Source organism: Salvelinus alpinus, chromosome 3, assembly GCF_045679555.1.
Source record: "Salvelinus alpinus chromosome 3, SLU_Salpinus.1, whole genome shotgun sequence".
NCBI lineage: Eukaryota > Metazoa > Chordata > Actinopteri > Salmoniformes > Salmonidae > Salvelinus > Salvelinus alpinus.
Genome location: NC_092088.1, coordinates 103,112,843 through 103,124,501, shown reverse-complemented (window position 1 = coordinate 103,124,501; position 11,659 = coordinate 103,112,843). Strand labels below are relative to the sequence as shown.

The following is an 11,659-nucleotide window of genomic DNA, read 5'->3' as shown; positions in this document are numbered from 1 at the left end:
CTCTCTCTGCCGCACAGGGGCCTTCTCTCTCTCTCTCTGCCGCACAGGGGCCTCCTCTCTCTCTCTCTCTGCCGCACAGGGGCCTTCTCTCTCTCTCTCTGCCGCACAGGGGCTTCTCTCTCTCTCTCTGCCGCACAGGGGCCTCCTCTCTCTCTCTCTCTGCCGCACAGGGGCCTTCTCTCTCTCTCTCTGCCGCACAGGGGCCTTCTCTCTCTCTCTCTCTGCCGCACAGGGGCCTTCTCTCTCTCTCTCTCTGCCACACAGGGGCCTCCTCTCTCTCTCTCTGCCGCACAGGGGCCTTCTCTCTCTCTCTCTGCCGCACAGGGGCCTTCTCTCTCTCTCTCTGCCGCACAGGGGCCTTCTCTCTCTCTCTCTCTGCCGCACAGGGGCCTCCTCTCTCTCTCTCTCTGCCACACAGGGGCCTTCTCTCTCTCTCTCTGCCGCACAGGGGCCTTCTCTCTCTCTCTCTGCCGCACAGGGGCCTTCTCTCTCTCTCTCTGCCGCACAGGGGCCTTCTCTCTCTCTCTCTCTCTGCCGCACAGGGGCCTTCTCTCTCTCTCTCTGCCGCACAGGGGCCTTCTCTCTCTCTCTCTCTGCCGCACAGGGGCGTCTCTCTCTCTCTGCCGCACAGGGGCCTTCTCTCTCTCTCTCTGCCGCACAGGGGCGTCTCTCTCTCTCTGCCGCACAGGGGCCTTCTCTCTCTCTCTGCCGCACAGGGGCGTCTCCCTCTCTCTGCCGCACAGGGGCCTTCTCTCTCTCTCTGCCACACAGATGCATCTCTCTCTGCCACACGGGGGAATCCCCCTCTGCCACACAGATGCATCTCTCTCTGCCACACGGGGGAATCTCTCTCTGCCACACGGGGGAATCCCTCTCTGCCACACAGATGGCATCTGCCACACAGATGGCAGTAATGGCATCTCTCTCTGTGAATAGCGACCTTAGTTCAGCAGCACTGAACGAAATGTGATTCCAGTCCCATAGCAGAGCCTCCTCTGTCCACTGTGTCTGCCTCCCAAATGGCACCCTATGCCCTATATACTCCTTCTGATCAGGGCTCTGGTAGTGCACTATGTAGGGTATAGGGTCCCATTTGGGAGGCAGCCTGTGACTAGGATGACATTAACATGAAAAAACTAATGCAGCAACAAAAAAAACATGGACATTTATTTTACCTTTATTTAACTAGGCAAGTCAGTTAAGAACAAAATTCTTATTTACAATGACGGCCTACCCCGGCCAAACGAACCCCTAATCTGGACGACGCTGGGCCAATTGTACGCCACCCTATGGGACTCCCAATCACAGCCGGTTGTGATACAGCCCGGAATCGAACCAGGGTCTGTAGTGACGGCTCAGTGCCTTTAGACCGCTGTGCCACTCGGGGGACATCTTGTTTCCTCGTTATTAACGCGGTGTAATATCTTATAATATAATATTATAATATCTTATAATGTTATTATTTTTAACAGCAGGTAACATCAGCATATATTGTTACATTAATACTATAGTGATGTTTTAACAGCAGGTAACATCAGCATATATTGTTACATTAATACTATAGTGATGTTTTAACAGCAGGTAACATCAGAATATATTCTTTAATTAATACTATAGAAATGTTATCACAGGAGGTAACATCAGAATATACAGACAGAAGTCTTAAAACACAGAAGCAGGAAATTCCTTAAAAAGCATTCCAATCAGTCATCCCACTCACTGCATAGAAATACACTTCAACAAACAGAACATCCCTGTATAATTAACACGTCTCTTTTCCTCTCTGGCCTGTCATCCCTGTTCTAACTGGCACGCAAACCCCTGGAGGGATGAATACAGGGGTATGTCTAGTACTCAACAAGCCACATGCATATGACCTGGAGAGATGAATACAGGGGTACGTCAGGTACTCAACAAGCCACGTGCATATGACCTGACCTTGACATATGACTATGGTGTCTGCATACAGACCATCTGTACCTGACTATGGTGTCTGCATACAGACCATCTGTACCTGACTATGGTGTCTGCATACAGACCATCTGTACCTGACTACGGTGTCTGCATACAGACCATCTGTACCTGACTACAGTGTCTGCATACAGACCATCTGTACCTGACTAGGGTGTCTGCATACAGACCATCTGTACCTGACTACAGTGTCTGCATACAGACTATCTGTACCTGACTACGGTGTCTGCATACAGACCATCTGTACCTGACTAGGGTGTCTGCATACAGACCATCTGTACCTGACTATGGTGTCTGCATACAGACCATCTGTACCTGACTACAGTGTCTGCATACAGACCATCTGTACCTGACTACAGTGTCTGCATACAGACCATCTGTACCTGACTACAGTGTTTGCATACAGACCATCTGTACCTGACTAGGGTGTCTGCATACAGACCATCTGTACCTGACTACAGTGTCTGCATACAGACCATCTGTACCTGACTACGGTGTCTGCATACAGACCATCTGTACCTGACTACGGTGTCTGAATACAGACCATCTGTACCTGACTACGGTGTCTGAATACAGACCATCTGTACCTGACTACAGTGTCTGCATACAGACCATCTGTACCTGACTACAGTGTCTGCATACAGACCATCTGTACCTGACTACGGTGTCTGCATACAGACCATCTGTACCTGACTACAGTGTCTGCATACAGACCATCTGTACCTGACTAGGGTGTCTGAATAAAGACCATCTGTACCTGACTAGGGTGTCTGAATACAGACCATCTGTACCTGACTACGGTGTCTGCATACAGACCATCTGTACCTGACTACGGTGTCTGCATACAGACCATCTGTACCTGACTACAGTTTCTGCATACAGACCATCTGTACCTGACTAGGGTGTCTGCATTCAGACCATCTGTACCTGACTAGGGTGTCTGCATACAGACCATCTGTACCTGACTACAGTGTCTGCATTCAGACCATCTGTACCTGACTACAGTGTCGGCATTCAGACCATCTGTACCTGACTACAGTGTCTGCATTCAGACCATCTGTATCTGACTACAGTGTCTGCATTCAGACCATCTGTACCTGACTAGGGTTTCTGAATACAGACCATCTGTACCTGACTACAGTGTCTGCATACAGACCATCTGTACCTGACTACAGTGTCTGCATACAGACCATCTGTACCTGACTACAGTGTCTGCATACAGACCATCTGTACCTGACTACAGTGTTTGGATACAGACCATCTGTACCTGACTACAGTGTTTGGATACAGACCATCTGTACCTGACTACAGTGTCTGAATACAGACCATATGTACCTGACTACGGTGTCTGAATACAGACCATCTGTACCTGACTACGGTGTCTGAATACAGACCATCTGTACCTGACTACAGTGTCTGCATACAGACCATCTGTACCTGACTACAGTGTCTGAATACAGACCATCTGTACCTGACTACAGTGTCTGCATACAGACCATCTGTACCTGACTACAGTGTCTGCATACAGACCATCTGTACCTGACTACGGTGTCTGCATACAGACCATCTGTACCTGACTACAGTGTCTGCATACAGACCATCTGTACCTGACTAGGGTGTCTGCATTCAGACCATCTGTACCTGACTAGGGTGTCTGCATACAGACCATCTGTACCTGACTACAGTGTCTGCATTCAGACCATCTGTATCTGACTACAGTGTCTGCATTCAGACCATCTGTACCTGACTAGGGTGTCTGAATACAGACCATCTGTACCTGACTACAGTGTCGGAATACAGACCATCTGTACCTGACTACAGTGTCTGAATACAGACCATTTGTACCTGACTATGGTGTCTGCATACAGACCATCTGTACCTGACTAGGGTGTCTGCATACAGACCATCTGTACCTGACTAGGGTGTCTGCATACAGACCATCTGTACCTGACTATGGTGTCTGAATACAGACCATCTGTACCTGACTACAGTGTCTGAATACAGACCATCTGTACCTGACTTTGGTGTCTGCATACAGACCATCTGTACCTGACTATGGTGTCTGCATACAGACCATCTGTACCTGACTACAGTGTCTGCATACAGACCATCAGTACCTGACTACAGTGTCTGCATACAGACCATCTGTACCTGACTAGGGTGTCTGAATACAGACCATCTGTACCTGACTAGGGTGTCTGAATACAGACCATCTGTACCTGACTAGGGTGTCTGAATACAGACCATCTGTACCTGACTACAGTGTCTGCATACAGACCATCTGTACCTGACTACAGTGTCTGAATACAGACCATCTGTACCTGACTAGGGTGTCTGCATTCAGACCATCTGTACCTGACTACAGTGTCTGGATACAGACCATCTGTACCTGACTAGGGTGTCTGCATTCAGACCATCTGTACCTGACTAGGGTGTCTGCATACAGACCATCTGTACCTGACTACAGTGTCTGCATTCAGACCATCTGTACCTGACTACAGTGTCTGAATACAGACCATCTGTACCTGACTACAGTGTCTGAATACAGACCATCTGTACCTGACTACAGTGTCTGAATACAGACCATCTGTACCTGACTACGGTGTCTGAATACAGACCATCTGTACCTGACAACGGTGTCTGAATACAGACCATCTGTACCTGACTACAGTGTCTGAATACAGACCATCTGTACCTGACTACAGTGTCTGAATACAGACCATCTGTACCTGACTGCGGTGTCTGAATACAGACCATCTGTACCTGACTACGGTGTCTGAATACAGACCATCTGTACCTGACTACGGTGTCTGAATACAGACCATCTGTACCTGACTAGGGTGTCTGCATACAGACCATCTGTACCTGACTACAGTGTCTGCATACAGACCATCTGTACCTGACTACGGTGTCTGCATACAGACCATCTGTACCTGACTACGGTGTCTGAATACAGACCATCTGTACCTGACTACAGTGTCTGAATACAGACCATCTGTACCTGACTACAGTGTCTGCATACAGACCATCTGTACCTGACTAGGGTGTCTGCATACAGACCATCTGTATCTGACTACAGTGTCTGCATACAGACCATCTGTACCTGACTATGGTGTCTGAATACAGACCATCTGTACCTGACTACGGTGTCTGAATACAGACCATCTGTACCTGACTACAGTGTCTGCATACAGACCATCTGTACCTGACTACAGTGTCTGCATACAGACCATCTGTACCTGACTACAGTGTCTGAATACAGACCATCTGTACCTGACTACGGTGTCTGAATACAGACCATCTGTACCTGACTACGGTGTCTGAATACAGACCATCTGTACCTGACTACAGTGTCTGAATACAGACCATCTGTACCTGACTACAGTGTCTGAATACAGACCATCTGTACCTGACTACAGTGTCTGAATACAGACCATCTGTACCTGACTACAGTGTCTGAATACAGACCATCTGTACCTGACTACGGTGTCTGAATACAGACCATCTGTACCTGACTACGGTGTCTGAATACAGACCATCTGTACCTGACTACAGTGTCTGCATACAGACCATCTGTACCTGACTACAGTGTCTGAATACAGACCATCTGTACCTGACTACAGTGTCTGCATTCAGACCATCTGTACCTGACTACAGTGTCTGCATACAGACCATCTGTACCTGACTACAGTGTCTGCATACAGACCATCTGTACCTGACTACAGTGTCTGCATACAGACCATCTGTACCTGACTACAGTGTCTGCATACAGACCATCTGTACCTGACTACAGTGTCTGAATACAGACCATCTGTACCTGACTACGGTGTCTGAATACAGACCATCTGTACCTGACTAGGGTGTCTGAATACAGACCATCTGTACCTGACTACGGTGTCTGAATACAGACCATCTGTACCTGACTACGGTGTCTGCATACAGACCATCTGTACCTGACTAGGGTGTCTGCATACAGACCATCTGTACCTGACTAGGGTGTCTGCATACAGACCATCTGTACCTGACTAGGGTGTCTGCATACAGACCATCTGTACCTGACTACAGTGTCTGAATACAGACCATCTGTACCTGACTACAGTGTCTGCATACAGACCATCTGTACCTGACTACAGTGTCTGAATACAGACCATCTGTACCTGACTACGGTGTCTGAATACAGACCATCTGTACCTGACTAGGGTGTCTGAATACAGACCATCTGTACCTGACTACGGTGTCTGAATACAGACCATCTGTACCTGACTACGGTGTCTGCATACAGACCATCTGTACCTGACTAGGGTGTCTGCATACAGACCATCTGTACCTGACTAGGGTGTCTGCATACAGACCATCTGTACCTGACTAGGGTGTCTGCATACAGACCATCTGTACCTGACTAGGGTGTCTGCATACAGACCATCTGTACCTGACTACAGTGTCTGAATACAGACCATCTGTACCTGACTACGGTGTCTGAATACAGACCATCTGTACCTGACTACAGTGTCTGCATACAGACCATCTGTACCTGACTACAGTGTCTGCATTCAGACCATCTGTACCTGACTAGGGTGTCTGCATACAGAACATCTGTACCTGACTATGGTGTCTGCATACAGACCATCTGTACCTGACTAGGGTGACTGCATTCAGACCATCTGTACCTGACTAGGGTGTCTGCATACAGACCATCTGTACCTGACTAGGGGGTCTGCATTCAGACCATCTGTACCTGACTATGGTGTCTGCATTCAGACCATCTGTACCTGACTACAGTGTCTGCATACAGACCATCTGTACCTGACTAGGGTGTCTGCATACAGACCATCTGTACCTGACTACAGTGTCTGCATACAGACCATCTGTACCTGACTAGGGTGTCTGAATACAGACCATCTGTACCTGACTACAGTGTTTGGATACAGACCATCTGTACCTGACTACATTGTCTGTAGGGTGTCTGCATTCAGACCATCTGTACCTGACTAGGGTGTCTGCATACAGACCATCTGTACCTGACTACAGTGTCTGCATTCAGACCATCTGTACCTGATTACAGTGTCTGCATTCAGACCATCTGTACCTGATTACAGTGTCTGCATTCAGACCATCTGTACCTGACTACAGTGTCTGCATTCAGACCATCTGTATCTGACTACAGTGTCTGCATTCAGACCATCTGTACCTGACTAGGGGGTCTGCATTCAGACCATCTGTACCTGACTAGGGGGTCTGCATTCAGACCATCTGTACCTGACTAGGGGGTCTGCATTCAGACCATCTGTACCTGACTAGGGGGTCTGCATTCAGACCATCTGTACCTGACTAGGGGGTCTGCATTCAGACCATCTGTACCTGACTAGGGGGTCTGCATTCAGACCATCTGGAACTAAAAAATGTGCAAGAACAAGACATCTATGTCGCACCCCCCTCTATCTCCCTCTCTCTCTCTCTCCCTCTCTCTCTCTTCCCCTCTCTCTCTCCCCCTCTCTCTAGGTCTCTTCCTCTCCCCGTCTCTCCCTTTCTCTCTCCCCCCCTCTCTCTCTCTCTTCTCCCCCCCGCTCTCTCCCCCCCTCTCTAGGTCTCTTCCTCTCCCTGTCTCCTCATTTCTCTCTTTCCCCCCCCCCTCTCTCTCTTCCCCCCCCCCCCTCTCTCTCTATCCCCCATCTCTACCCCCCCTCTCTCTCTCTTCCCACCCCCCCTCTCTCTCTATCCCCCATCCCCCCCCCCTCTCTCTCTATCCCCCATCTCTCCCCCCCTCTCTCTCTTCCCACCCCCCCTCTCTCTCTATCCCCCATCTCCCCCCCCCCCCTCTCTCTCTCCTGAACATGTATTTCCAGTCTGCTCCAGTCAAGACATTGATGTGTCTGTGTTGTCAGATCTCATCCATCTCATGAGGTCCTCTGACCCTTCGTCTCATCCAATAGCTACATGTTCAACACCTACACTCTTTGAAGAAAAGTGGATATCTAGAACTTAAAGGGGTTCTTCGGCTGTCCCCATAGCAGAACCCTGGGGATTTTTATTTAACTAGGCAAGTCAGCACAAATTCTTATTTTCAATGACGGCCTACCGGGAAACAGTGCCTTGTTCAGGGGCAGAACGACAGCTTTGTACCTTGTCAGCTCGGGGATTTGAACTTGCAACCTTTACGGTTACTAGCCCAACGCTCTAACCACTAGGGTACGCTGCAGGCTCAGGTCTAGTAGACAGATCAGATCTATTACACAGAGTTGGTAGACAGATCAGATCTATTACACAGAGCTGTCAGATCAGATCTATTAGACAGATCAGATCTATTACACAGAGTTGGTAGACAGATCAGATCTATTACACAGAGCTGTCACTAACAAGTACCCAGATCTGGGATCAGATTTCACCACAAACACATGAGGGTTAAAAACAAGTACAACTGATCTGGGATCAGATTTCACCAGAACACATTAGGGTTAAAAACAAGTACAACTGATCTGGGATCAGATTTCACCACAAACACACGAGGGTTAAAAACAAGTACAACTGATCTGGGATCAGATTTCACCACAAACACACGAGGGTTAAAAACAAGTACAACTGATCTGGGATCAGATTTCACCACAAACACATGAGGGTTAAAAACAAGTACAACTGATCCTAAATATGTGTTTCTGAGGCTAAGCCACTTCCACGCGCCACCAATCCCGTCACTGGCCAACTAGTCATCTCGAGTCAGGCATAGCTAATCAACAAAGAGGATGGGATGGGCTGAAAATATGAATGGAAAACATCAAAGAGATTTTCCAACTGATACCCCCCCTTTTAGTTATCAAATAATCATATCCTTTGCGTCATGTGAATACTAATTAACGGGCTGTTAGTAACCGGACTGTTAGTAACCGGGCTGTTAGTAACCGGACTGTTAGTAACCGGGCTGTTAGTAACCGGACTGTTAGCAACCGGGCTGTTAGTAACGGGCTGTTAGTAACCGGACTGTTAGTAACCGGGCTGTTAGTAACCGGACTGTTAGCAACCGGGCTGTTAGCAACCGGGCTGTTAGTAACGGGCTGTTAGTAACCGGGCTGTTAGTAACGGGCTGTTAGTAACCGGGCTGTTAGTAACGGGGCTGTAATGCAATGTGTGTGAAGGACTCTATGCATTGCTTCAGGTGAGGAGAAAGAGAGGAGAACTCCGTTCAGCAGCCTGACCTGGTTCCTATTGGCCACCTCTTGTTATGTAGAAATCCCTTTTGTTTCAGCTTTTTTGGATGATAAACAACGCTTTCCCTATGTAACAGCGAGGGAATGTCGCCTGCGAAAACAAGGCTACTGTGTCAAACTAATGTTGAGATGTCAGAACACCGACACCGACAACAACAACAACGTTACATTGAATGACTGTGAGGACACAAGTGCGGGTAGAGAGATAAAGATGATTCTCCCGACGCCTACGAGAACCGCGGCGATGATGCGCGTAGACTGTCAAATCATACACAAAAACTGCCATAGAACGGCCACGTGATAAAACCGGATCACTGCTCTAGCCGAGAACGTTTCTGTAACCGGCGGTCGGTGGAATTCTGAGGAAAAACTAAACCAACCAACTCTTTGAGTTCGCTAAGATGCATAGTAACTCATTCATCCAGCACGAATAGCCCAGGCACCGCTTCGCTGAAAAGGGTCCGTTATTCTGACCGGTCTTCGGTTTTAATGAATGACCGGTAACGACACACAAGTTCTAATAAATAATTCGGTGCAAAAATATTTTCTATTAATATTGGGTCCAAAAATAGAATATATTCATCATATTGTAGGTTATCGTGTTTTCAAACAAAGGACATTTAACTTCCAGCAACCCCACAGTAGGAGGTAGCCTGGTTCATCATCCACTGCCTTTTCTAAACCGACTGAATAAAACATAAATATACAATAACCAAAAACATTATCACATAGGATAAGGTTGAAATATAACATACCATGAAGTCCTCTTGAAGTCGGCAGCTTTCGTCACGAGTCGGCGTTAAACAAGTGTTCTCGCGATCGGCGGATATAATTCCATATCGGTTAGACAACAACGGATATTTAATGTTCCTTCTGATTTCATTTTCATCTCTTGACAGTCCATGCCATGGCTAGAACTTCAGGGAACCTTCTTCCGAATATGTGCGTCTTTTGTGTTGTGACAGCGTGTGGCTGTGTCTTCTCTTCCGGGGCTGGATCGGAGTGAACGACCTTTCTGGATCATAGAGGGTCTCTCTCTTCTCTCGCAGTGATTTTCCAAGTTGTAGCCTCGCTAGACGGGAGAGGAGGGGGGGGATCCTGGGGAAGGGCCGCAGGAGAGGAGGGGGGTGAGGGGAAACAGAAATTAACAGCTGCTTCGCTTCTCGCAATTATGAGTCAGTTGAAATATATTCCTTTCAATAAACAATTTGATCAGTATAGATTATTAACAGCAATTCGTTTCGTAGACTAACATTCAACATGAGCTTTTTGAATGCTTTACTGTTTGAGAACTCCATGCTTTTTAAATTTGTGATGACTATACAGATGTAGGATCTTAATTTGATCACCCTGATACAGGAGGAACTTTACTGCATGCAGGGAATTTAAAACTTGCAGTGTGTATATGATGTTTAAAAAGGCTTCTGAATTTTGTAATTTCCACTTAAAAATGTCAGACTTTTCCCTTATGAAAAAATGTATCAACCCTTACATAAATGTTAATTAATTATAATCCACATAATAAATTCCTGTTGCTGCAGGATTATTTTCCTCCTGTAGCAAACCGGCTCAAATCAAGATCCCACATCTGTTGGTGGTCGACAATGTTGACAATGTCCTCTGCAGAAATATGTCACATCGCGTTGCATGTTTGTAAAGGAAGCGACGGGTTTAGTAACAGGAACATCACGATGGTCCGACCTAAACCCCTGGCAAGGTCAGATGTCATTCAGACATGTCATTGGGCTACAGTGTTGGGAGGCCAACCCCCTACAGCCTACAGTAAGTAGCCTGCTGTGTAGAGACAGAGGTACACCTGATGGAGCGTTGGTAGCAGGTAGCAGTAGTCTGCTGTGTAGAGACAGAGGTACCGCTGATGGAGCGTCTGTAGCAGGTAGCAGTAGTCTGCTGTGTAGAGACAGAGGTACCGCTGATGGAGCGTTGGTAGCAGGTAACAGTAGTCTGCTGTGTAGAGACTGATGGAGCGTTGGTAGCAGGTAACAGTAGTCTGCTGTGTAGAGACTGATGGAGCGTTGGTAGCAGGTAACAGTAGCCTGCTGTGTAGAGACTGATGGAGCGTTGGTAGCAGGTAACAGTAGTCTGCTGTGTAGAGACTGATGGAGCGTTGGTAGCAGGTAGCAGTAGTCTGCTGTGTAGAGACTGATGGAGCGTTGGTAGCAGGTAGCAGTAGTCTGCTGTGTAGAGACTGATGGAGCGTTGGTAGCAGGTAACAGTAGTCTGCTGTGTAGAGACTGATGGAGCGTTGGTAGCAGGTAGCAGTAGTCTGCTGTGTAGAGACTGATGGAGCGTTGGTAGCAGGTAACAGTAGTCTGCTGTGTAGAGACTGATGGAGCGTTGGTAGCAGGTAGCAGTAGTCTGCTGTGTAGAGACTGATGGAGCGTTGGTAGCAGGTAACAGTAGTCTGCTGTGTAGAGACTGATGGAGCGTTGGTAGCAGGTAGCAGTAGTCTGCTGTGTAGAGACTGATGG

At 47.7% G+C, this 11,659-nt stretch overlaps 1 protein-coding gene across 1 annotated transcript in view; it reads right to left on the bottom strand.

The window, feature by feature from the left end:
• Positions 1–10,219, bottom strand: part of chst15 (carbohydrate (N-acetylgalactosamine 4-sulfate 6-O) sulfotransferase 15) — a 112,096-nt gene extending 101,877 nt beyond the window's left edge. Inside the window, exon 1 of the mRNA XM_071394695.1 lies at positions 9,926–10,219. The gene's annotated coding sequence lies outside the window, so the exon portion shown is untranslated. The remainder of the gene's footprint in view (positions 1–9,925) is intronic.
• Positions 10,220–11,659: the final 1,440 nt, after the last annotated feature.